The sequence below is a fragment of the Myxocyprinus asiaticus genome, chromosome 14 (assembly GCF_019703515.2).
Source record: "Myxocyprinus asiaticus isolate MX2 ecotype Aquarium Trade chromosome 14, UBuf_Myxa_2, whole genome shotgun sequence".
Lineage (NCBI taxonomy): Eukaryota > Metazoa > Chordata > Actinopteri > Cypriniformes > Catostomidae > Myxocyprinus > Myxocyprinus asiaticus.
Genome location: NC_059357.1, coordinates 48894683 through 48922125, shown reverse-complemented (window position 1 = coordinate 48922125; position 27443 = coordinate 48894683). Strand labels below are relative to the sequence as shown.

Genomic DNA, 27443 nt, shown 5'->3' with positions numbered 1-27443 from the left:
GTTTGTTTGCAATAAAAAACACATTTATTGAATCTATTAATCTCTGTTTATCAAATGATATGAACATGTAATGAGGGTTAAGAATTATTAGACATTATAGTGATGAAATGCAAAAAAGCTACAAAAAGTGCAAAAAAATCAAATAAAACCTAAAATCTCTGCCACAGGCATAATTGTATGAGTGTTGCCAACAATATATTTAAATATTTAAAAAACAAATATGACATCCAGTTGATTGTTATGCTTTGGAGCATTCTGTCCCAAAACTGGCAGTCAGCCAATGTCATCCAGGATAACAAGCAATCTGGAGCAATTGTATGCCGAGGGCCGAAAATTTAAATCTAAGGGGCCATTTACACGACAATGTCAGAAAACTTTATATGCGTTTTGGCTGTTCGTTAACACGACAATGAAGTTTTGGGGCCTGAAAACGCAAAATTTTGAAAATGGGTTTCAAAGTGAAAGTTTTTGAAAGCGATGCCGTTATCATCTCCGTGTAAACATACAAAAACACGAATTTGTGAAAACGATGATGTCATGCGCACGCGTATTACGTGTTATATAAAGAATGATAAATTGATAGGCAACAATTTGAGATGTATAATTATCAATATGAATACTGGTGTCTGTGCAAATAACAATAATCAACAATTTATTCATTTGGAGTGTTTTGTGTGAAGTGTGAACATTGTACAGTAGGCAGAACCTGCAATTTGAAAATCTTGAAATTAATGTATGGATTCAGATAGGAAAGGTGTATTTGTATTTTAAATGTTATTTATTTATTTACTTAATTGTATTTGATGTACCTTTACCCTGCAATTCATTCACCCACCGCTTATGTATGTAGCCTATAGACAGAGATGTGATGCCATGGACAGTATTCAATGATATGCTTAGAATATGAAAACATGAGGCAGTGAAAATGCATGTTAGATCCAGTGTACACAAGACCTCTCTCTCCATCAGAAGATGAGTTCTGTCTGATATCTAAAACCAGTCAACATCAACAGCTTGTTATGTTAACTTACTCTCCTACCAGCCCAAGAGTCAGCAGGGGGAATACAGAAGAAGGCAGGAGACGAAGTTATGATAAAAATGAGCAGTTTATTGAATAATCTTGAGAGTTCAGTCTATAGGCATGCGCGCGAGTACTTCAAAACAACGTGTGAGACATTCAAAACAATAATGGCGGACTACAGGACTGTGTTTGTGCTGCTCAAGATTTGGAGTGTATTGACGCTTCTCCAGCAAAGTAATTGTAGTAATAAAGCAATCTCATCGTCCGTCCAGACAAAATTGCTTGATGCTTTCGCCATCTTCGTTGTTTGTATTCACCGCTCTGTGGAAGAATTCTTTTGTGCTCAGGTGCGTAGTGTTTCTTTACAAAGTGACATCGCCAACTACTGACTTAGCATGCATAATACAGCCTTTTTTAGTCGTTTTCACGGATCTGTGTGAACGGGGATCGTTTTGACAACGTTGTCGTCTGTATACGAAACTTTTCAAAAACGCGAAGGAAAAGCTTTGCTGTTTTTAGTACATTGTTGTCTTGTAAACATATCCTAAAAGTAAATACAAAAAGATTCCCGTTGCTATGTTATACATGCTTTGTCGCAATGATTTAAAAACCATTGCCAAAAATGAACAAACTATAACGAGCATTAAAGAAATTGAAAGATCATGATCGGAAGAGTTAATAACCCAGATAAACGCATGAGAAACAAAATTGGGCAAGACAGAGTGAGGCGATGGCGAAATAAAATTGACCAGCTCCAAAAGAAACTCCAAACCAGCAATAATTACATATCTGCTCTTGAAGATTGCTGCAATAATGCAGGATTCTCAGTAGCTGCAGTCAAGCAAGCAGCACTGGACGAAGCATTTGAATTAGAGGCTCAAAATGATAACAATGATGATGATGCAGCCACGCTAGAGTGCGGACCAAGGAAAGAATCTCGTAACCGAGCTCCCGTTCAAAGGTTTGACAAGCCGAATCAGCGAAGCCCAATAAGGACTAGAACAAAACCTAACGATGCACCAAAGTCAGTTAAAGTCACTGTACTTAAAACTATGATGAACGCAAACGATGAAATTATTACAATCAGCCGCCCACTGACATGTGAGGAATGCTCTAGGCATAAACAAGTCGTAGGGATGATGCCAAGAAGGGGCCCATTTCAACCATACTGGGAAACACTGATGTTACAAGCCACAGTGTATACATTGGAAATCAGAGACGTTTGGCAAACAACACTCCTCACAATCCCTGAAGAGTTCAAACCAAAATTAACCCCTGAAATGAAATCCGGAAATATACTAAACAGAATTAACAATGAAACTGATGAAAATATCTATGACTAAGATAAGCATTACTAGACATGAGGGGGCTAACCCATGCTGATTGGGACAAAATCTTAGAAATCAAACAAGCAAGTAATGAAACATTCGAAGCATATGCTGAATGTTTATGGGTAACATATAAGGAGCACTCAGGTCTAGAAAATGCAAGCCGTGACCATGATGTATTTTTACAACTCCTAAAAAATCATGCTGGCTCCTCAGTCCAGAAGGCTTTGATGAATGGTGTAGATCCCGCTGAAAACACCTTTAGAGCAGTAGTAGATTGGGTATCAAAAATAGAGAATAGATGGAAATCTAAACCCGTACCTTCGCATCGGCACACTGGATAACAGAAGGAAAAAGCACAGGCAGTTTTGACTCAAAACCACAAAATAAAATGTACTGTCATTACTGTAAGAAACCCAATCACGTGATGAGAGACTGCCGGAGAAGGGAAAGGGAACAACAAATACACGACCAAACAACGCGCTCTAGTTGAAACAATTCTCAAACTTCATCACCGAGCTTAGAAAACAAAATGACCCAAATAGCGAAACAGAAAAATAAAATTTCTCATAGGGGTGCGTGGCCTCCATAGTGGTAGGGTGCAAGAGCGGAAACCAAATCAAAATAAGGGCTAATAGGCGGAAATGCATAGCTGAACTACCCCGACCGCACACACTGAATGCATTACAAAAAGTCCAAGGAACAGCAAACTATTTAAGAGATTTTATCCCTGATTTCACAAACACCACCGCACTGTTATACTCACTCTTAAAAGGAAATTCAAAACCTTCCGACATTCTTGAATGGACAGAAGAACATGAACAAGCCTTTACAAGCCTAAAACAAAACTTGTGCGCCACACCCGCTCTGGGTTAGCCCAACCCATCAAAACCATTCCATATGCAAGTAGACGCTCATGAAAAGACATTAAGCAGAGTGTTAGCTCAAGATCATGGGGGGAAATTGCGTCCGATTGCCTACTACAGCCGAAAAAATCCCCTGTCGAACAGGGATTCGACCCATGCACACAGCATGTGCTGACGGTTCACTGGATGCTAACCGCAACAGAACCTATTGTGAGTTTTCAACCTGTGGTTGTGCATACGATGCACACAATGGTACAAATGCTGCTGCAGGGCCGAATCAAAGGAGTATCATCGCAATGATTATCAAGATGGTTGGCAGATAAACAAGCACGCGATGTTACTATGGTTAACACCCGAATTTTACCACACCTATTGGGGGATGTGGAGGGTCATGCACACACATGCAAAGCAAAACCAGAAACACAGGGTCCGGTTCATAAGCAAAAACTCCCGAACCAGTCTCAAGTGTACATTGATGGCTTCCGGTACTGGCAAGACAGTCAGTTCCACACAGGATGTGCAGTATGGACCCCCAATCCTCCCGATTCAGATGCTGACCAACTACTAATCAGATTACCCGCAAACATGTCCACACAAGAAGCAGAACTCATTGCGTTGCTTAAAGCTATCAGAACACATCATGAACCGCTGTGTGTGTTAACTGATAGCCGATATGCATTTGGTGTAGTTCATGATTTCATGGTTCAGTGGCAATTACGCAAATTTCATAAAACATTTCAATATAGTCATCTCAATCTGGCAAGCGATCAAAACACATGATTCCCTGATCTTGGTTGTTAAAGGGCGTGCACACATTAACAAAAACCCAGATGAGCATGAACAAAATAACAACATTGTTGACAAACTGGCCAAACTAGCAGCCATAAAAGGGGATGAATGGCAGGCCGACACGCTAATTGCACCTGCTGTGAGTGCGGTTCAGGCCACTCCAATCGACCTAGAACAGTATCAGCAGGAACTGTGGATCTCTGATGGAGAGCTTGCACCACAATTAAAGCAGGATCAATTAGTCAATGACACAGAGGGCATGATTTTAAGGGATGGAAAATACGTTATTCCAGAGGCCCTCCAGAACCCAGTGATAAAGCTGTACCATGATTATGCACATGTATCAGCTCCCAAAACACAACAGCTGATAAAAAATAATTTCTGGTGGCCAGGAATGGCATCAGACATTGAAAGATGGTGTGATAAATGCATCGTTTGTGCCACCATCAACCAAGGTAAACCTGGACGAACAAAGCTTTGTAGACCAGATCCGCCAAAAGGACTTTGGGAATTATTACAATTAGATTTCACTGGTCCACTACCCAGTGCCAAAGGGGGGTATCGCTTTTGCCTGGTGATAATTGATAAATTCTCCAAATGGGTTGAAGCAGTTCCCACTTGCAATAACAGCGCAAACACCGTGGCACGAGTGATAGCGAACCAAATCCTCCCATTCTGGGGCGCGCCAATCCAAATCGAATCCGATCAAGGAACACACTTCACTGGACAGATAATGAAACATATGTGCAAAATGCTGAACATCTGTAATGATGAGGAGGCGGAAGCCGAGGAAGAATCCATGTGCGGATGTTTATTCAAACAGTCCATCAAAATCCAAACACAGTGTCAGAAAAACAGGCAGTGAGGTCAAAAACACAGTAAAGCGGTCCAACCAGGCAAACAGGCAAAAGGGGAGATCCAAAAGAGAAGTCAAAACAAACAGGTCAAAACACTAGGCAATAAGGCAATGATCTGGCAATACTTCGCAATATGGGAATGAGCATGCATGGCTTATATACTAGGCAAACAGGAAATTACATTACAGGAACTGATGTGGCAGGAAACAGGAAGTGACAGTTCAGAATTCAGGTGAGGGCTCCCTCTGGTGGGCAGGAGACCGCTCAGATGTTACAACATCAAGCATAGGTTCACGTTACATACAGACTACAAAGCTCTGGAATGGTTGAGCATGTGAATTGCACCATCAAAGAGAACATCTCAAAACAGATAGCACAACATCAAAACAGGTGGGCTGACGCATTACTCACAGTTCTGACAGTCTTGCGAGTGACCCCATCCAAAGCCACGGGCATCAGCCCATTCAAGCTGATGACTGGACGAGTCATGAAGCTCCCTATAGACACAAAAATCACAAAGACTGTGTTAAAAAATTGCAAGAAAGGTTGAAAGTGCTACATACACAAGCCACCTTGAAACAAACACAGTCAGACCTGATTAATGATGCACAGTTTAATCCCACCTCTGAAGTCAAATTTACAGAAGGTGACATGATAATGGTGTGTGTCTTTGTAAAGCAAGGCGCATTTACACCCCGGTGGCATGGACCATACGAAGTCAAAGCTGTATGCAACAGCTGTGTGGCCACAACCATAAAGGGGAAATTAAGATGGTACCACATGTCCCAATGTAAATTGTTCAAAGGCCCACAAAAAGACTAACTGTGTTCTCTTTCTCTGTCTCAGGACCACCACGGCGATTCCATGGAGACTGGACACAAGACAGGTGTCTGGGCCCACCTGCATCAAGCTGGGCCAAAGGGTATCGCTCATGCACACACTGAAATGTGGGAGATGGGTGTGGAAATACTCAAAGGGGCCTTTCACACCTCAAATGACCATTACACCAAGAGAAATAGTTACATGGCTTCCCGGTGTAACACCAGAATCAAATTGTGCACCACAAATCTGTTGTAAATTAGGTTCCACATATCTCCCGACCATGAATATATCAACACACACTCCAGCATGGCCATCCCAATACAACATCACTGCCTGGTATCAACTAAAAGAATATCCAGGGGCTACAGAAGGTGGGATGCACACTCTATATGAAAAGAACAATGACGGCATAGACCCTAAAATATGTTATTTTGTCAATAATTTGGAACCTACCACATATAGGTGCACCCACACAGAAACACAAAACACCACACACATAAGTTACACAGAATGCCAATTCAACTTAACACTATACAAACCCTATGACAACAAGCCAAACGCCTTTGGACCAGCCGAAAGGAAGGAACATATTGTGTGGGAAAATGCAAACATAGCATGGACAATTTCACTAATCCACACAATTGCTCATGGACTGTTAGTCATTGCTTCAATTTAACTACCTGTGGGTATAGCAAACCAAAAAAATGCCCAAAGCTATACCCCATTCCTCCTGGGAAATGTCAACAAAACCCTACTACATGATGTAAATTTGGTCATGACTCATGTGACCTACAATATTTCAAATATCTTATCTGCTTATGTAAAACATTGCAATGATGATGAAAAAAAGTATGCATGGCTACAGGCATGAATCGACGATTTAATCTCTGATTACAAAAGCAGACTTGCCATCCAAATACCACCTATATGTTCTAAACGGGACCTGCTTGGAAATATAGCAGGCCTTTTTGGCTCAGTTAATTCCATAGCCAACACCTACAAGATAAACAGTCAATCACAATTTTCAACATGGCTGGCTAACCAGGTGGCCACCGGTTTCCAACACATCACAAATAGCAATGAAAATATCATAAAAGCGGTCAGATCCGAGGTGCAGGCGCTTCTACTGATCGGTCACGCATTGTTCAATCAGACCCGTACCATCGAACGTGACTTAGCCTGCAGATCATATGCACAAGATTTATTTACTGCCGCAAGACAAGAAATTTTAGATCTCCACCTGTACAAGACACCTAGGCATGTTCTAAATCATCTAAAATGAAAGGCATTAATTATTCTGAGTTATTATCCACTGTAATGATGTATACTGGTGATGAATGTTCTGGTTGCCTTGGATTCCTTGCCACCTTTCCTTTAATCCATCCAGATCAAGTTTTTCCAAATTCCACTACTATACGCCCAATTGCCGTTGTAGTGAAAAATCAGATAGTAAAATGGGATCACCTTACTGGATACATGGCCTTGAAGGGTACTGAGACCTTGTTTACTAGTCGCACATGTTGTCATGAAATGCATAACTATGTTATTTGCACCTGTAACACATTACAACCTTTTTCTCCCAATGACACTAAGCTCATAAATGTTCAGTCATTGCATGGCCATTCTGACGCAGTCCAGGTGTCACATACTCAGTGGTGTGTCGTCAGTGAGATGAATTCCTTCACGTATGGAGGACTGACCTGTCCTGCCAATCACTCCTTTTGCTTGGAGGTAACAGGACTTTTCTATGGGTCAGATCAACATCCTAGGGGGATACCACTGGACACTGAAATTTCTCCTTGGTGGGATGACACGTTCTATGAGCACAGCGCACAAGCTGTGGCAGACACAATGGACTTGGCACAAATAATCATCTTGCAGACGGAATATCACCTCATCCAGGCACAGATAGAGACAAACCTGGCCAAAAAGACTGCACAAATTCTTGCCAGTTCATCTACACGCTCAGCACTGTATGCCTACACATGGTGGGACTGGATATTTCGGGGATGTGCAATTGGCAGTGCTCTCATCTTCACCTTCACACTGTTCCAGTGTTGCTATTTCAGATGCCTCATCAGATCCTTATGGACATCGTCGGTACGCGGCACTGGCTCTTAGCCCTTTGCACTGAGATAAAAAATAAAAAAAGTATGACATAATGACCACACAGGGACTCTTCTGGAATTGTCCCCAGGGGCCAAGCGGAGGAAACTTTAAGGCTGGCACCAGGATGTCGACACCCAAAAGGCGTCATTTCCGGTAAAGTCAAAGAACTCTGTGAGAACCAACGTCATAAAACTCTCACACAGAAGAGCATCTCCACCTGAGACAATGCACCCTACTGATTAAGGACCATAAAATGCAAGACTCACTCACATCTGCCCCCCTCTCACCTCAGGTCACTTTTGGGTCACCAAAAACTAAGTTATGACTTATCCTGTTCTGTAATGTAAAAGGTTGTCTGACCATACATGTTTGGTATCATTCAGGAGGTCTCAGTGCAACTGGTAAAACGGTCTCATTCCCTTTCAGCAAAGTCAAATCACAAGTAAGATTCAGGAACTTAGTAAAATACTGCATTCTATCAGGGACATGTCTCTTCCAGATCCCTCACAGGGACCAGATGCTGCATGCAGATTAGGTGCATTCTTTGTAAACATCAAACAACCTACTCAATCACAAGTTGAACCCCTAAATTGTAAACCAAATCCTGAATAACATAAAACACACACATCTGAAATAACAATAGAATCGTTTGGTATTTAAGGAGAGATGACAAAGGAATCAGGGAATCTGTAGTCAGATCTCCCACACAATTGCTGTGTGTAGTTTCTCTACCAGGTATGTAAGTCTAAACCTCTGGTTATTGTAATATTTTCTAGCTAAGTGTGCATAGCTATGGCATGATTATATAAAGCTATTTTAACTTGGGTATTGTTGGTCTATCTTTGTAAATTTAGTGGTCGTGACCTCTGGGTAGAAATAATGTTACTCTAATTATGTGTTTACTATCTAAGGGGACTAAACAAAATACTTTTAGATAAATGGGCAAGCATGAGCAGCCATTGATGTGGAAAATGTTGAAGATTCTTTCCTTCTTTGCAAGAAATCTCTCAGAGTCAGGAGTTCCAGATGCCAAAGGTAAAAGTTTATTGAGCAACCAATAAACCTGAGAAGGCCAGCTGTCCATTCTGCCCTCTCAGTTCCAAGCTCCTAGTCTTTATACATTTCTGTTATCTCTTCTGAACCCATAAATCGTTCATTCTCATTATCTTTAACCAATGGGCTTGCTTGCCACCATTGTTTCTCAGACCATCCGACTTCTTTCTAATGGTGGAATCCTAACAACATATCTATTTTTTTTTAAAACAGAACATTTTGGTCCCATTTACTTGGAAAGTGTACAATCTGGGTAAACAGGTTAAGGTGATTATACATGATGAGTATCCCATCTAATGGGTTAACTTAAGCATAGTAAGCATCTTGTCTACTGGGTTAACATGACGACCATCCTATATACTGGCTATATTGTGCCTTATGAATGCCTTTTCCACTCTGTATATTGCTGAGTGTGACATCATACATACATTTCACATGATACAGCCTTCTGGCTCATACAATGCTCATTCTTTTTTCTATATTTGATATTGAAAATATACTATATATCTCTCCCCTTTGAGACTTGTCACAGTCTCACCCCTATGGCCCTCACCCAGAGTGCAACCCCACAAGTCAGCCTCCTTCATTCCCACCAAGTGAGCAATGTAAGTCACACATTTCTCTGACAATGACTGCTCTTATGGAACTGCACTCCGGAGGAGAAATAAGGCCAAACATCTCCCTCCACATTTGGCTAGGAGAAAGTAAAAGATCTTTATCTCCCTAGCTAAATTTTTTCTCGGGGGTGACCTTAATCAAAAACAATCAATTTTTGTATAAAAGCATGTGCATGCAATCTTAGCCTTGCGTTATGTAGAATACAGCTTCACAGCAGACGAGAAGGAGAACACAGGGAAGCAGGTTTTTCCAGGCTCAGGTAGGACTTTTAATAGGCCACTTCAATGCTTTACAACTTCACAAACTCAGCTTCACAGGCACATAGTCATTTAAACACATCAGCTTCACAGACATAACAAATTAAATGTTTCAGCTTCAGGAGCACCGTGGCCTTCCTTGTGCCAGACTCTCTCACTCTGCTGCTTATATGCCGCTCTCTCCATGCTCACTGGAATTAGAAACAGGTGTTAAACATGATCTAGCTCAGGTGCAAGCGCCCTTACCGCTTTCTCTCTCTCCGGACAGACGCTTGATCACGCCCCCGCTGCCACAACTTCAGTGCTTTACACTGTATTTTCTTTATGCTTAGCCTTTGATTCTGCGAGCTGCTCCTCATAATCATAGTCGTCATATGAGGGGTCAAATCTTATTGACTGATGATTTTCTTTAGGTTTAGCCTTTGAATTTATGGACGGGATCTCAAAATATAAGGGATCAAAGGAACTTTAATACATTTTTAATGCATTTATTTACTTGAGTACCTTGTGTTGATTCTGTGCCATTATGGAGATTGTTCTACATTACTATCAATGTCAGGACTTCTCTCACCTTCCTGTCCTGTCTCCAGAGAGCAGAAGAGAAGAGGAGGAAGAAGAGGGTGTTGTTCCTTGGTAGGAAACTTTTTTAACTGAAATTGGCTGCACCCCAAAAGGTGTCCTGAGCCAATCAGAAGTGGCTTTTCAGAGTCACATGGCCGACTGGTCTGTCCTTTTCAAAGTTGATTTACAATCCTTTGTGTGAAGGATCCTTTCAACTCCCGCTCAAAAATAGCGCATGTTTACACATGAACATTTATATCTTGAAAACAGTGCAAGAGACATGATATCCGTTGTCATCAACATTCTCTATGTAAACAAGCAAGCATTTACATACTAAATGTGATGAGTGAAATGCAATGAGATGAATAAATACAAGATTGAAGATTATAATCATTGATTTGTCAGTTATAAGTGATTACAAATCACTACACATATTTTAAAAGGTACATCGGCTATAATCATTAATTTGTCAGTTATAAAAGTAATCACAGGTCAAAGTAATTTTCAGAATTATCTAGAAAGGCTAGGTATTGTGTACATTGTCGGTTTAAATGCATTCTGTACATTTTAGAGGGTTAACTCAGTGAAGTACAACATTCATGGATTCCTTTTTAGCTGCTGTTTGCATAATAATGAGGATCTCATGAGGATCTCATGACTAATTATCGTCCAGAATAAAGAGTCATAGAATTGGCATTGTTTTGTTCATTGTAATTCAGGAGGATCTCACAAGGAAACCTTTCAAAGTAAATCTGCTTTTGCTTTATGTGGAAGTTCAGAAGGTCATGCTGAGGGGCCTTGGGACTGTCTTCGACGAGTCTCCATTTCCTGATATGGCCATGGATTTATGCATTAAGGTCACAAGGTGTTACTTGGCCATTTGGTCTTACAGAGGGTTTAAGTTTGTGGAACAAAGAAGGGTTGTCTTTATTGGTCACCTCTGTCATTACAAACCCTAGTTTGAGATTAAGCAGGCATGGTAGAGACGGTCTCCTTCAGCAATTTAGGCACCATGGATTTGTTTATTATGACACTCTAATGGCTTGGTGGGGGATCTCTCTGATCTGTGGAATGTGGTGTTGTGTTCATTTGATGGCTTCGTTCATGGATAATCCTACAAATAACATAATCATTACCTTTCTTATGTGCTTGACATTTGATGATAGCCAATCTTTTTGGATGCATCATTGCTGAAATAAGTTTAGTTATCTGATCACTGTGCTGAATTGGAGTCCCATCAGTCTTTTTAAACCCCCTTTGTTTCCAGACTGCTCTAAATAAATGGCACACTCCATGCGCATATGCAGAATCAGTATAAATATTTACAGTTCAATTTTTGGCTATTAGGCAAACCTCAGTCAGTGCTTTCAATTCAGCCAATTGTGCTGAGCATGGTTGTTCACAATGCTGAACCACAACTGGGACAACATTTTTGTCTTCCCTCTTGACAATGGCATACCCAGCATGATTTCCAAGATGGTCTCTCAAACATGACCCATCAATAAAATAATCAGTCTCTGCATCGTTAACTGGTGTTGATCCTAGATCTGGTCTTAAACATGTAAAAGCTAGGGAATCCACCACACATTCGTGAGGTGTTCCCTCTCCTTCTAGAGGAATGTAACTGCCTGGATTTACTGTTGTGCATCTCCTTATGGTAACGTCTGGGTAAGTTAGTAATGCTGAATACGTCAAACACCTAGCTTGAGTTAAAACAAATCTTCCTTACTCTAACAACTCTGTAACTTTATGGTGAGTGTAAATCACTACTGGGTAGCCCATGGTCACAGACGAGGCTTTGTCATAGGCATAATACACTGCAGCAAACCCCTGATAACATGGTGGGAAACCTTGAGCCACATTGTCCAGTTTGGTGCTGTAATAAGCTATTGATTGCTTTTTTCTTCCACTACAAATCTCCTGCATTAAGACTGCTGATGCATATCCATCTCTCCTATCTGCCACATACAAATGGAAAGGTTTAGCACAGTCTGGGGTTGCCAGAGCAGGTGCTGTCTGAAGCTCTTTTTTTAAATGACTCAAAGGCTATCAATGCATCAGTGTCCCATGTTAAATGAGCTCGAAGATTCTGATGCCCTGTCTGTTTCATCAATGCCCTCAAAGGGGCCATTTTGATAGCATAATCCTCTATCCAATCAGCACTGAAACCTGTCATTCTTAAAAAGGTCATCATTTGTCCCACTGTTTGTGGTTGAGGTGCTTTACTTATTCCCTCCAATTGACTAGGTGATATAGCCTTGGTTTTATGTGCAATGATTCGTCCTAAGTATTCTACTTATGGTAAGCAGTATTACAGTTTTTCTTTAGAGACCTTATGGCCTTTAATAGAATCTTGGTTACATTGTTCTAATGTTGCTGAACAAATCAGTAGATCATCTATATACTGTATTAATGTGCTATCAATTCTGAGATCTTCCAAATCTGTTTTCAACACTTGGTTAAAAACATGTGGTGAATGCTTGAATCCCTGGGGCATTCTGGTGTAGGTATTCTGTTTACCTTGATAGGTGAATGAAAAAGGTATCTGCTTTCTTCTGCTAGGGGGAATGCTGAAAAAGGCAGAACACAGATCAATCACAGTAAAATAATTGGCAGCAGGAGGAACATTATTCAACAGCGTATGTGGATTTGGAACTTCTGCAGGCCGGTCTTCTACTACTTCATTAACTGCTCTTAAATCATGTACTAAACGCCATTTTGACCTGTCTGCCTTAACTACTGGCAGTATGGGTGTGTTGCAATGACTTGCTGTTTCAGTCAACATCCCCACTTTAAGCAGTTCCTCAATAGTCTTTTTAATTCTTTCTACAGCTTCTTGCTTTAATGGATACTGTGGCTTTTTTGGCAACTGTGTTCCTGGTCTAACTTTGATCCTAACTGGATTAGCAGATTTCACTAACCCTACATCTGTTTCATGTTGAGACCATAATTCAGCTGGTATTTGTTTTTCCATTTCTAATATTAATTCAGCTGTTTTTGAATCCAGTATTTCTTTTTCTTTAGTAGTTACCACGACCCTTGGAATGCCTGTCATAATTGTGGTACACATGATTTTTAAATAGGTTTTGTTTGGTGATTCAAAAATTAAAGGATTATCTGTTTCTTCCCACTTTTTCTTCTCTGCTTTCTTCATCATTTGTCCTAGATCTTTTACCTGACTTCCCTTACTTACATATAAGAATCCTCACATCTTTGTGCTTCTCCTTCCCTTTCTTCTATTTCCCCTCTATTTTCATAGACTGAAGCCTTCCTTATTCTTTCTTTATTACTTCTTACTTGTGTATCAGCCTCTATTTCCACCTCACCTATTATATCTAATGTTCCTTTTATAAGAGGCATTTGTTTCTCAATTTGCTCAAGAGGTGGTGCATATGGAGGTGGTTTTCTATTTTTTCTTCATTTCTGTAATCCAATGCTCTTTTTTGCTGTCTCTCAGTTTTTAATAGTTTTATTCCTTGGCTTTTAAACAATTGCAGTATCTCTCTCTCTTTGTCTCTTTTTTCTTCCCTCTTTTTTCCTTTGTCTTTAGCCTTATGATTTTTTATTAATGCCTTAATTTCTCTACACATAGCTACATCAAATGTTCCCTCTGCTGGCTATTTTGTGTTCAACCCTTTTGTTCTTTTCTCCCATTTCTTGGAAACCTCCCTTATGATGTCTCTGCATACTGAAAATTCTGTGCATATCTGTTCTACAGGTGTTGATGCCATTGTTGTCTATTATTAAGATATATTCTATGTCTTTTTTATACCTCTCTAACTCCAGCTTGTTCTTATTATTAAACTAACATTCACCATCAGACGAGGACCACTAAATGTATCCGACCCCTGACTTCCCCTGGACTTTTGCTGGGTTGAGGAATTGTTACTGTTCTTTTAAGGAATTGTATTAGATTTTCTCAGATACTTTAAAACAGCATTTATTTGATTTTTATTTAATGGTTTTGCAGGTAATTCCTCTGCTCTTAGCCTGTATGAATTATTCTGCATCCAGATAATGTCTCTCCTTAGGGTAATTATATCAAAGCTCCAAAGCTCTTCTACAGCAAACCAGTGGCCTGTGGCAGTTATTACTCCTGCCCAATACATAAAAGTGAGAGATGGGGTTAATTCTACATTTCTGTCTACTTGGGGTTAATAAGCTACACCCTACTTTCTCACTGCACTGGCCGTATGTCTGAGCTGACATTAAGGAAGACATTCTTTAAGACAGTTGCTCCTCCTTCTCTTGCTTTCTCTGTTGGGTGGATTCTGAAATAGGGAATTTCACTTTTGAGATAAGGGATATACACCAAATTGATGAGTATTTTTGCTGCTACTCTTAACTGTCCTAATTGGGTAGTACTCAGCATGTAAAGCCCCTCCAACTGTTTTACCAGTGGCTCAGCCGTTAGATATTTACTCACTATTGCACCAGTCCACCCACAGCCACTCATATTCTATTTCCCAAAGGTTTATGATTTTAGTCAGTTTCCTCAATAACTTTTCTTCTTTTGTTCTGTTAATTCCTTTCTTTCTCCTGTACAATCTACATATTCAAATTCTTTTCAGAAATGGTTACTAATTCCTTTTGTTTCTATTAATGTTTTTTCTAATTATTCTTCTGCTTAATTTTGTCTTTTGGGGAACAACTTCTCTCTCAAATTTTGTTACATTTACATTTATGCATTTGGCAGACGCTTTTATCCAAAGCGACTTACAGTGCCCTGATTACAGGGACAGTCCCCCTGGAGCAACCTGGAGTTAAGTGCCTTGCTCAAGGACACAATGGTGGTGGTTGTGGGGATTGAACCAACAACCTTCCGCTTATCAGGTCAGTGCTTTAGTCCTTAGTTAAGGAACACAGTAGAGAAAAAAAGATTATTGTCTGTTTTTTATCGAAGTAACCATAATCATCCCCTCACACACATACTGTTTAGTCTCCCTGCTCTTACTGTCTCTGTTTCTTTCACCCCTCCCCTCGCTCCCCCTCTCAGTCACAGCATACCATACAATCAGCCTGAGAGAGAGAAAGATAGAGAAACAGGTGCTTTTTTATTTCTTTACTAATAATTGTGTTTCTTTATTGGGATCACACTGGCTGCAATTTGGATGATGCCCAAATAGTCGATTGAGTCAATATCCTGGAACATTCTTAGTTCTTGGAATATTTTTTCTAACTTCTTTTACAATTTTTCCATTATCCATTTTTAATTTATTAAACACAGAGCCTAATACACATTTTTCTTTATATTACAGCACACTCAACTGTACGCTTACATATACAGCACAATATAGCGCAATTAGCAAAAGCGCACACCCCAGCCAACATAAACACAGCACATTTAAAGCCAACATTACATATAAACAGACAATACAATCAGTTCCACACATAGCTCAACACAACCCACACATATACAGATTTTTCAATAGACCTCTACACTCTTCTCAGCCCGGGCTTATATTGCTACATACTACAAAATCTAATATCCTATGTGGCAACCCTATTAATCCAGTCCTTTTTGCCATTTTGAGAGAAAATGTCAACTATCAAATTGTGGGCTCATTATCTCTCAGCCAGCTCCGAGGCCACTGCATCCAGGCTCCCCATCTTTTACTGGTGTCACTACAGAAAGCGGTATTTAACAGGATTTACCACACACCCTACTTCTGGGTGTACATGCTACTTCTGCATGATTTTCAAACCCTATTTCTGAGTAACCCTACTTCTGGGTGAACATGTTACTTCTGCATGACCTGCCAATGCCAGTCCTCTCAGTAGTGCTACTCTGAGATGCAGATGAAGAAGGAGATCATCCTTCTTCATCACTGGGGCACCACTGAGAGTGGCATCCGCAGGGTTTTTACTCGCAAGCGCATTATTTGAAATCTGGAACCCAACTTTCTATTTTAGCCAATTATTAGTCCAATTAGATTCAGACTAGCGAGGCCTTAGAGTCACCATAATTTAAGTCATACCTACATCAGACCACACAAAAATACTATTTTAAGCAAAATAGCTTACCTCAGGTTTGGCGCCAGTCATTTTGTGCAGTCTGTGCCAGCGGACCCGCCGTAGTTTCTCTCTCCTGGTCTCAATACCAGTCCCTGTTCGGGCACCAAGAATATGTTGTGGAAAATGCTGAAGATTCTTTCCCTCTTTGCAAGAAATCTCTCAGAGACAGGAGTTCCAGATGCCAAAGGTAAAAGTTTATTGAGCAACCAATAAACCTGAGAAGGCCAAACTCCTAGTCTTTATACATTTCTGTTATCTCTTCTGAACCCATAAATCGTTCATTCTCATTATCTCTAACCAATGGGCTTGCATGCCACCATTGTTTCTCAGGCCATCTGACTTTTTTCTAATAGTGGAATCCTAGCAACCCATCTATTTTTTAAAAACAGAACATTTTGGTCCCATTTACTTGGAAAGTGTACATTCTGGGTAAACAGGTTAAGGTGATTATACATAATGAGTAAATGGGTTAACTTAAGCATAGTAAGCATCTTGTCTATTGGGTTAACATGGCGACCATCGTATATACTGGCTATATTGTGCCTTATGAATGCCTTTTCCACTCTGTATATTGTTGAGTGTGACATCATACATACATTTCACATGATACAGCCTTCTGGCTCATACAATGCTCATACTTTTTCTATATTTGATATTGAAAATATACTATACCATCTAATTAGTATTTAGTCAATTACTGTTTTAATGACCAATACTGGCGTATTTGTGACCGTGAGATCCGCGTACACGGCCGGCGCAAGACTCTCTAAGCGACAGGAATCCGAATGAACGAGTATAATATAAAATTGAGTTAAGTACGATGATCAAATGTTAAACCAAATTTAATAATAATAATTAAGATTGGAACATTAATATATCCTTGGAAACTTTTATAATTGGAGTCAGATCAAATAAACGGGGATCATAAAACGAATAATATAGTTTTTTAATTGGAACGAAATGACTTAATGCGCATGATAAGACAGAACATGCAGGAGACCTTCAGCCACACCATTGGATACCGTCCTTGGGCCAGTGGGTGGCTTCCCTATTCCTCATTTCTCTTATTCCCCCTTCCCCCTTCCCCCTTACACTGTCATATTGGGGAATCTGCCCCTTTAAGAAAAGGCCATCCACTCTAGTGACATCACGATGCAGTTTTTTTCTCTCTTCAGTGGCGGGAAATTCAACTGGGTAGGGTTGCACAAGCTGTACATAAGTTCTCACGTAAGTTAGGATGTAAAGTTCACAATAAGGGCTTAGTAACTACTAGTTTGTTTGTAACTAAGTCAGTGCTTAATTTGGTTGCACCACCTGTTCTTAAGGCAAGACTTAACTAGTAGGTTGTAAGCTCTCCGTAAAGTAATGCGTAGTCGTATAATATGACGTTTACCTGTACTGATCCAATAAACAGCCGTCAAATTTGTACACAGAAGTATTAAAAAGCTGTTCATTTCAGTTTTATCTCGTTACACTTAATGTTCAAACCTTGTTTAACGTAACTGTTAGCTGTAATAAATTATATCCCCACTGAAATACGATTCGAAATAAAACGAGATTTAATTAATGGTATATTTAGCCTATGTAAATAACAATATTTAATAACTGTATCTAAAATGACAATGGGCAATAAATAAATAAGTACTAATACAACAGATTTTTATTCATTTTAATATCTATTTTGTATATGTTGAAACTTGACACCGGGCGGCGTACACAGGAAAGTGCACTGTTAGATCGGTTTCATGCTGAAGAAGTAAATTTTTTACATAATGTTTTCTCCTGTAGATATAAATGAGTGTAAATGCCAACATCATCATATAGGATATGTTGAAAGGACTGAAGCTTGTCAACCAAAACATGAGCTCATTGATGCCATTAAAGAAGTCTGCTTTTTTATTCCATCAGTTACTCCTGGTCGGAGGCTTCTGTAAATATTTAGTTTATACGTAAGGTTACGTCCTACCTAAGTTTAATGGTGCAATACTCAAATATTTGGTAGTGCGTAAATTGTGACTTAGTGGCCATTTACGCCACAACTAGGCTAAGTTGAAACTTACGTATAGCTGGTGCAACCGGCCCCTGAGGTGAGTGAGTAGCTTACTTTCCTACTGACAAATTTTCCATAGGTTTGCTTACTTGCTTGCTCTGCCCAAGCTTAACATGTTAAACCTGTCGGCATAAAATATGCCAGAAGTGATTAGAATAAAATCTTTGCAAAATATGTAAGTTTAACTATACCAAATTCTCTTCAACAACTAGAATAGCTAGTTAGCTAGTTAGCTAGTCCCAGTTTGTTGTAAGCTAATATGCTAACTGAAGCTCAAAATGTGGACATATTGTCCCACAAATTACATTGCAGCTTTAAAATGTGGGTCAAGAACTTTAACAAGTAGGGTCACGTTTAAAGCAAAAACATTATAATGAGAAAAAATAATTGTGCAAGTTTTATTTTCCGAGCTCTAAATATTGGTTACTGCCTCACTTTATATATTCATTTTGAAAATTCTTTATCGGTATCCCATATAACATTTTGACTGGTGACATGATTCTCAATTAAAACACTTAAAATACATTGTTTGAAAATAAGATTTTAATAATAAAGCAATCCTCATAAAGGCAAAAACTACTTTTTAACCTATTAAAATTTTTGGTCAATATGAAAACCTGACCCGTATCTGCATGAATTTATGGATTGCACTGCTGCCACATGAATGGCTGATTAGATAATCGCATGAATAAGTAGGTACCTAATAAAGTAGTCGGTGAGTGTATACAGTATAAATACACTGGCGGCCAAAAGTTTGGAATAATGTACAGATTTAGCTCTTTTGTAAGGAAATTGGTACTTTAATTCACCAAAGTGGCATTCAGCTGATCACAAAGTATAGTCAGGACATTACTGATGTAAAAAACAGCACCATCACTGTTTGAAAAAATTCATTTTTGATCAAATCTAGACAGACCCCTTTTCCAGCAGCCATCATTCCAACACCTTATCCTTGAGTAATCATGATAAATTGCTAATTTTGTACTAGAAAATCACTTGCCATTATATTAAACTCTGCTGAAAGCTATATGGTTCGTTAAATGAAGCTTAACATTGTATTTGTGTTTGTCTTTGAGTTGCCATAGTATGCAATATACTGGCATGTCTTAAGGTCAATATTAGGTCAAAAATGGCAAAAAAGAAACAGCTTTCTCTACAAACTCATCAGTCAATCATTGTTTTGAGGAATGAAGGCTGTACAATGCTTGTAATTGCCAAAAAACTGAAGATTTCATACAAAGGTGTACACTACAGTGTTCAAAGACAAAGGACAACTGGCTCTAACAAGGACAGAAAGAGATGTGGAAGGCCAGATGTACAACTAAATAAGAGAATATGTACATCAGAGTCTCTAGTTTGAGAAATAGACAACACATATGTCACGTTTCATGTACAACAGTAAAGAGAAGACTCAGGGGTGCAGGCCATATGGGAAGAATACAAAGAAAAAGCCACTTTTGAAACAGAAAAACAAAAAGAAAATGTTAGAGTTGGCAAAGAAACACAAACATTGGACAACAGATAATTGGAAAAGAGTGTTATGGATCTTAACCCCATTGAGCTTTTATGGGATCAGCTAGACTGTAAGGTGCGTGAGAAGTGCCCGACAAGACAGCCACATCTATGGCAAGTGCTACAGGAAGCATGGGGTGAAATGTCACCTGAGTATCTGGACAAACTGACAGCTAGAATGCCAAGGATCTGCAAAGCTGTCATTGCTGCACATGGAGGATTTTTTGATGAGAACTCTTTGAAGTAGTTTAAGAAGTTCTGAATTTGTTTTTCAAATTGTAATAGTAATTTTTCACGTTATTAATATCCTGACTATACATTGTGATCAGTTGAATGCCACTTTGGTGAATAAAAGTACCAATTTCTTTCCATAAGAGCAAAATCTGTACATTATTCCAAACTTTTGGCTGCCAGTGTACAGTTGTGCTCAAAAGTTTGCATACCCTGGCAGAAATTGTGATATTTTGGCATTGATTTTGAAAATATGACTGATCATGCAAAAAAAAAAAAAAAAAACTGACTTTTATTTAAGGATAGTGATCATATGAAGCCATTTATCATCACATAGTTTTTTGGCTCCTTTTTAAATCATAATGATAACAGAAATCACCCAAATGGCCCTGATCAAAAGTTTACATACCCTTGAATGTTTGGCTTTGTTACATATACACAAGGTGACACACACAGGTTTAAATGGCAATTAAAGGTTAATTTCCCACACCTGTGGCTTTTTAAATTGCAATTAGTGCCCGTGTATAAATATTCAGTGAGTTTGTTAGCTCTCACGTGGATGCACTGAGCAGGTTAGATAGTGAGCCATGGGGAGCAGAAAAGAACTGTCAAAAGACCTGCGTAACAAGGTAATGGAACTTTATGAAGATGGAAAAGGATATAAAAAGATATCCAAAGCCTTGAAAATGCCAGTCAGTACAGTTCAATCACTTATTAAAAAGTGGAAAATTCAGGGATCTCTTGATACCAAGCCAAGGTCAGGTAGACCAAGAAAGATTTCAGCCACAACTGCCAGTAGAATTGTTTGGGATACAAAGAAAAACCCACAGGTAACCTCAGGAGAAATACAGGCTGCTCTGGAAAAAGACGGTGCGGTTGTTTCAAGGAGCACAATACGACGATACTTGAACAAAAATGACTGCATGGTCGAGTTGCCAGAAAGAAGCCTTTACTGCGCCAATGACACAAAAAAACCCAGTTACAATATGCCTGACAACACCTTGACACGCCTCACAGCTTCTGGCACACTGTAATTTGGAGTGACGAGACCAAAATAGAGCTTTATGGTATGCTATGTTTGGAGAGGGGTCAACAAGGCCTATAGTGAAAAGAATACCATCCCCACTGTGAAGCATGGTGGTGGCTCACTGATGTTTTGGGGGTGTGTGAGCTCTAAAGGCACGGGGAATCTTGTGAAAATTGATGGCAAGATGAATGCAGCATGTTATCAGAAAATAATGGCAGACAATTTGCATTCTTCTGCACAAAAGCTGCGCATGGGACATTCTTGGACTTTCCAGTACGACAAAGACCCTAAGCACAAGGCCAAGTTGCTGTAACCACTGGCCAAGGCCAGTGGTTACAGCAGAAAAAGGTGTAGGTTCTGGAGTGGCCATCACAGTCTCCTGACCTTAATATCATCGAGCCACTCTGGGGAGATCTCAAACGTGCGGTTCATGCAAGACGACCAAAGACTTTGCATGACCTGGAGGCATTTTGCCAAGACGAATGGGCAGCTATACCACCTGCAAGAATTTGGGGCCTCATAGACAACTATTACAAAAGACTGCATGCTGTCATTGATGCTAAAGGGGGCAATACACAGTATTAAGAACTAAGGGTATGCAGACTTTTGAACAGTATTCAGAAGTCTACCCAGTATTCTACTGGCAAATGTTCAGTCTCTGGATAACAAGCTCTGCGAGCTGAAAGCGCGGATCTCTTTCCAACGAGAGACAAGGGACTGCTGCATTATCTGCCTTACAGAAACTGGGATGTCTGTGGAGATTCCAGACTCAGCCACTGAACCCACGGGGTTCTCCGTGCACCGAGCGGACAGAGCGAAAGACCTCTCAGGTAAAAGCAGAGGTTTTATGATCAACAAATCCTGGTGTGATCAGAGGAACGTACATTATATCAAGTCTTTCTGCTCTCTTGATCTGGAATTTCTCATGCTTCTGTGTCGACCATTCTGGCTACCAAGGGAATTCACAGTGGTCATTATCACTGCTGTGTACATCCCGCCACAAGCCAACACAGACTCAACAGGCACTCAAGGAACTGTACGGGATTATAAGCAAACAGGAAACCGTGCACCCTGAGGCCGCGTTCATTGTGACTGGGGACTTTAACAAAGCCATTTTCAAATCAGTCGCACCAAAATACCACCAACACATTAGTTTTAACACACGAGGGGACCGGGTTTTGGACCATTGCTACTCTCCCTTCCAGGATGGCTACAAATCCCTCCCCACCCACCATTTGACAAATCGGACCACTCTTCCATTCTGCTTCTGCCTGCTTACAGGCAGAAACTGAAACAGGAAGCACCCACCCTCAGAACGATCCAGTGTTGGTCGGACCAATCAGACTCTACGCTACAAGACTGTTTTGATCACACGGACTGGGAGATGTTCCGGTCTGCCTCTGATGACAACATCGAGCTTTACGCTGATAGTTTAACATGTTTCATCAGAAAGTGCGTAGAGGACGTCGTTCCGACCAAAACAATACGGATATATCCGAACCAGAAGCCATGGATTAATAGCGATGTTCGCACGGCACTTAATGTGCGGACCTCCGCTTTTAATTCCAGGAATGCGGAGGAGCATAAACAAGCCAGTTATGCCCAAATGTTCTAAATTTGGTCAGAACAGCAAAACACCAGTACAGGAACAAGATTGAAGTTTAACACCACCAACTCTAGAAGCATGTGGCAGGGAATTAATATCATCACGGACTTTAAAGGGAATAAAAACTCCGCCATGAACACCGCTGCCTCTCTCCCGGATGAGCTAAATACTTTTTATGCTCGTTTTGAGGGAAATAACACTGCCCTCGCGGAGAGAGCTCTCGCGGCCGAAGCTACAGAGGTTAGTTCACTCTCCGTCTCTGTAGCGGATGTAACCCGATCCTTCCGACGGGTCCAGACGGCATTCCGGGCCGCGTCATCAGAGTGTGCTCGAACCAACTGGCTGGTGTTTTTATGGACATTTTCAATCTTTCCCTCTCTTTGTCTGTAGTCCCCACATGCTTCAAAACATCCACCATTGTGCCTGTTCCAAAGCAATCCAAAATCACTTGCTTAAATGACTGGCATCCTGTTGCTCTGAGCCCCATCATCAGCAAATGCTTTGAGAGACTAATCAGAGATTACATCTGCTCTGTGCTGCCTCTCTCTCTGGACCCACTGCCGTTTGCTTACCGCAACAACCGCTCCACTGATGATGCCATTGCATCTACAATACACACTGCTCTCTCCCACCTGGAAAAAAAGAACACTTACGTGAGAATGCTGTTTGTAGACTACAGCTCAGCATTCAACACCATAGTGCCCTCCAAGCTTGATGAGAAACTCAGGGCTCTGGGCTTAAACAGTTCGCTGTGCAGCTGGATCCTGGACTTCCTGTCAAGCAGACGCCAGGTGGTTAGAATAGGCAGCAACATCTCCTCATCACTGACCCTCAACACTGGAGCCCCCCAGGGCTGTGTTCTCAGCCCACTCTTGTATTCTCTGTACACACATGACTGTGTGGCAACACATAGCACCAATGCCATCATTAAGTTTTCTGATGACACGACGGTGGTAGGTCTGATCACTGACAATGATGAAACAGCCTACAGAGAGGAGGTGCACACTCTGACACACTGGTGTCAGGAGCACAACCTCTCCCTCAACGTCAGTAAGACAAAGGAGCTTGTGGTGGACTTCAGAAGAAAAGACAGAGAACACAGTCCCATCACCATCAATGGAGCACCAGTGGAGAGAGTCAGCAGCTTCAAGTTCCTGGGTGTCCACATCACTGAGGAGCTCACATGGTCTGTCCACACTGAAGCCGTTGTGAAGAAGGCTCATCAGCACCTCTTCTTCCTGAGACGGCTGAGGAAGTTTGGAATGAACTGCCACATCCTCACACGGTTCTACACCTGCACTGTAGAGAGCATCCTGACTGGCTGCATCTCCGCCTGGTACGGCAATAGCACCACCCACAACCGCAAAGCACTGCAAAGTGTGGCGCGAACTGCCAGACACATCATCGGAGGTGAGCTTCCCTCCCTCCAGGACACATATACTAGGCGGTGTGTGAAAAAAGCTCGGAGGATCATCAGAGACTCCAGCCACCCGAGCCATGGGCTGTTCTCACTGCTACCATCAGGCAGGCGGTATCGCAGCATCAGGACAACTTAAGACTTAACAACTTACTATCAACCGACAGCCTGAATGTCAATACAGTACAATACAACCTACTGTACATTCTATATATACTATATATACTTTTTTATTGTATTGTGTGTATTGTATACTGTACAGTGTATGTTATTATTTGTATATTATGTTGTGTGTAATTATGTGTATATTAGACTTTAATTGTGTTGTGTTAATCTGATGTTTATTGTAAATTGGTATATGTCTCATTACTTTCATGACTGCTATGTTGCTCGGACTGGGAGGTGAGGAAACCATCTATCAAGTAGGGACCTCTAGGTGACAGGCTAACCAGGTTAAGTACACGGTGATACTACGAGACTTTACTCAATTATCTATTCAAGTTCTTAGAATGTTAATTCCAAACTTACCAAAACTTATGGCAAAGGATATAAAAATAGTTCTAAATGTAATACATTAAGAAAAATGTTTTCCACTCATCTCAATATTAGATGCAACGCATGCCATGGTGGCAGTCCCCCAGTGTCGATGGTGGTTAGAGCCCTGGTACTTTGGGTCAGAGGTAGGAAAATGGATTGTCTTGAAAGTTCAGCACTAACCTTCTCAAATGAAAAAATAAAAATAAAAAATGCATATAACACACCAACAGTGTGACAGTAAAATTTTACATAAATCTTTCCTTTTTTAAGGGTTTATAAAGAGGTCAATTAATGACTAATAATTGATTTACAAATAGAGATGCACCAATATAAATTTTTGAAGGCCATTACAAGTACCAAGTACCTAATCTTAAGTATTGTCCGATAGATACTGTAGTACCAATATGAGTTGTTTTGTATTTGTATTCGAATGCCATTCTATGTAGGTACATTTAACAGGCTATTTTAAGCACATTGTTATGTGCTTTGCTTGATTGCTTTGTCCTGTGTTATTGTTGGGCTAATAAAAGTGATAAACAGTAACTCCTATTACTTTTTCCACTTTTTTCCTCTTCTTTATACATAACACATATACGATTTTTTGAGTCCCGGGATTTAGGACAAGATCACCCAGCATGAGTTTGATAAAATTGCTCTTTTGCTCTCACAGACACAGAAAGAAATAGAGAAAAGATGCATTTATATAAAGTAAAGGCGGATACAATGAAAACTTGAATTTTAGATTTAAATGGTTTAAACATCAAAATGTTTTTCATATTTTCAAACAGGTCTCAGAAGCTCCATGCACAGCATGTGTAACTCTGTAATATTAAATTATGATACTGATATCAAGTACGAGTATTTACCCCCCAGTATTGGGCCGATACAAGTACTATCGAGTAGTATTGATGCATTTCTATTTACAAATACATTGTAAATCATTGCTATGCAGTTATAACATGAATAAAAAGTCAACTTTCATGTAATACTTGCCAAATGGGTGCCTCACATATTATAAATGCTTATTAACATTTATTCAACTTTAGTAACCTATGAAAATGTACCTTAATGTAAAGTGGACATATTAAAAATGTATTTAGATGCCAACATCAATAACCAATGTACATAAAGTTCAGTATGGTTTAATGGTCATCAGGCTTTATTATATGATATGTGCTGAAAATAAGAATACCTGAAAAGTGTTTTTGCAGAGGACTGTATAGGACTAGGTACAGACAAGACATTACAGTAATATAAAAAAGTGGACAAAATTACATAGTCCCTCCTTTTAATCTCACTATAATAATCTATTTTTGCTGCATTGTGTCATACATCACCATTTTATGTTTTCGATTAATATAAGTATGAATAAGTTCATTTATTAAACAGTTATAATATGTAAGTTAAAATGCTCTCTATTTGGCAAGTATTATTTGAAAGTCACCCTTTTTATTCATGTTGTTATAACCCCATATCAATTAATTGTAATGCATTTGTAAGTTACTTATTAGTCATTAATGTACCCCTTTATAAACCCGTAACAAAAGGAAAATTAATGTAAAGTTTAACCCATATTTTAAATGTTTATTCACAGCACTGTTGCCCCATTGACTGTCATTATTAATGTATTACTGTACATGTGTTTCCTTTGTTTTTTACACCATAGTAATGCAATGAAATCTACATTAGATTGGTAGCTCCCTGTGCTCTGATAAATAGTGTCAGGGTCAGCCAGCAGGTCGATAGCCATGCTATCTGTGTAAGCAGCACCCATGTTTGCTGATGGTGATGGGCCTTTAACTGATGGAGCTGTTTTTCCTTCTCTTTCACACATATTATATGAAACTGTTGTGTAACATGTTTGCACACTGCAGGAAGAGCATGCTCAGAGTATCAGGCAGGTTTAGGCACAGAGGAATGTTGATGTTGTTTTGAAGGGCTGCATGTTTTAATGCTCTTTCCTGATTCATGATCAGAAACTGAACACAGCTAGTCTCCACACGAATGCTTGCCAATGAGAGGATCATTGTAGTATTGGCAATGGACTTACATTTTTAAAGGAAAGTTATTAAAAGTATAGATTTTAGTTCTGTTGAACACAAAAGGAAATGTTTAGCAGAATGTTCACACGAGCAGTGCTGTTAAACTCCAAAAAAAGAGACAAAACAAACAAGCAAACAAACAGGGGGTGGGACAACAGAATGCTTTCTTATTTTAAAAACAACTAGACTGAGCACAACTTAGCTCTTAGCAATTTCAGTTACTCTAACTAAGGAAATAATTGTACATTTATAGCACATGTTCGCAAACAATAGTTTTTAGAAACACTGCCCTAGTGTAGCATAAATGTACAGGAATACTGCATGATATCCCTTCCAAGTCTTCTGAGTCATGCAATAGCTTTGTGTCTAAAATGCTTTTAGACGGTGCATTTTAGCAAACAATTTACTGTTGTTGAAGTGTTGTTGAGTAACTAGCTCAATCCAAGCTTTTTTTTTAGTCTGGAAGCACAGGCTGATTAAACACAGACTGATTTCTCTTTCTGCTGGTGTTCAAAGGGATCTTTTTACTTAAATGCAACCTAACTGAAATGTTGCCCAGAAAGTTGATGCCATCCGATTGTTATCAGTAGGCCCTAAAATCACTGTTGTGTCCTTCCTCTCTCTCTCACTCTCACTCTCTCTCTCTCTTTTGCAATTTAAACCACTTGCTGTTTATTAGAAATCTGAGATACGTTGCATGTTTTATCATCTTCATCTTTTCTATA

General features: G+C 39.8%; 1 pseudogene; it reads left to right on the top strand.

Annotated features, from left to right (window-relative positions):
- The window catches only part of LOC127452161 (uncharacterized), a 272954-nt pseudogene extending 264148 nt beyond the window's left edge, over nt 1–8806 (top strand).
- The last annotated feature ends 18637 nt before the right edge of the window (nt 8807–27443 follow it).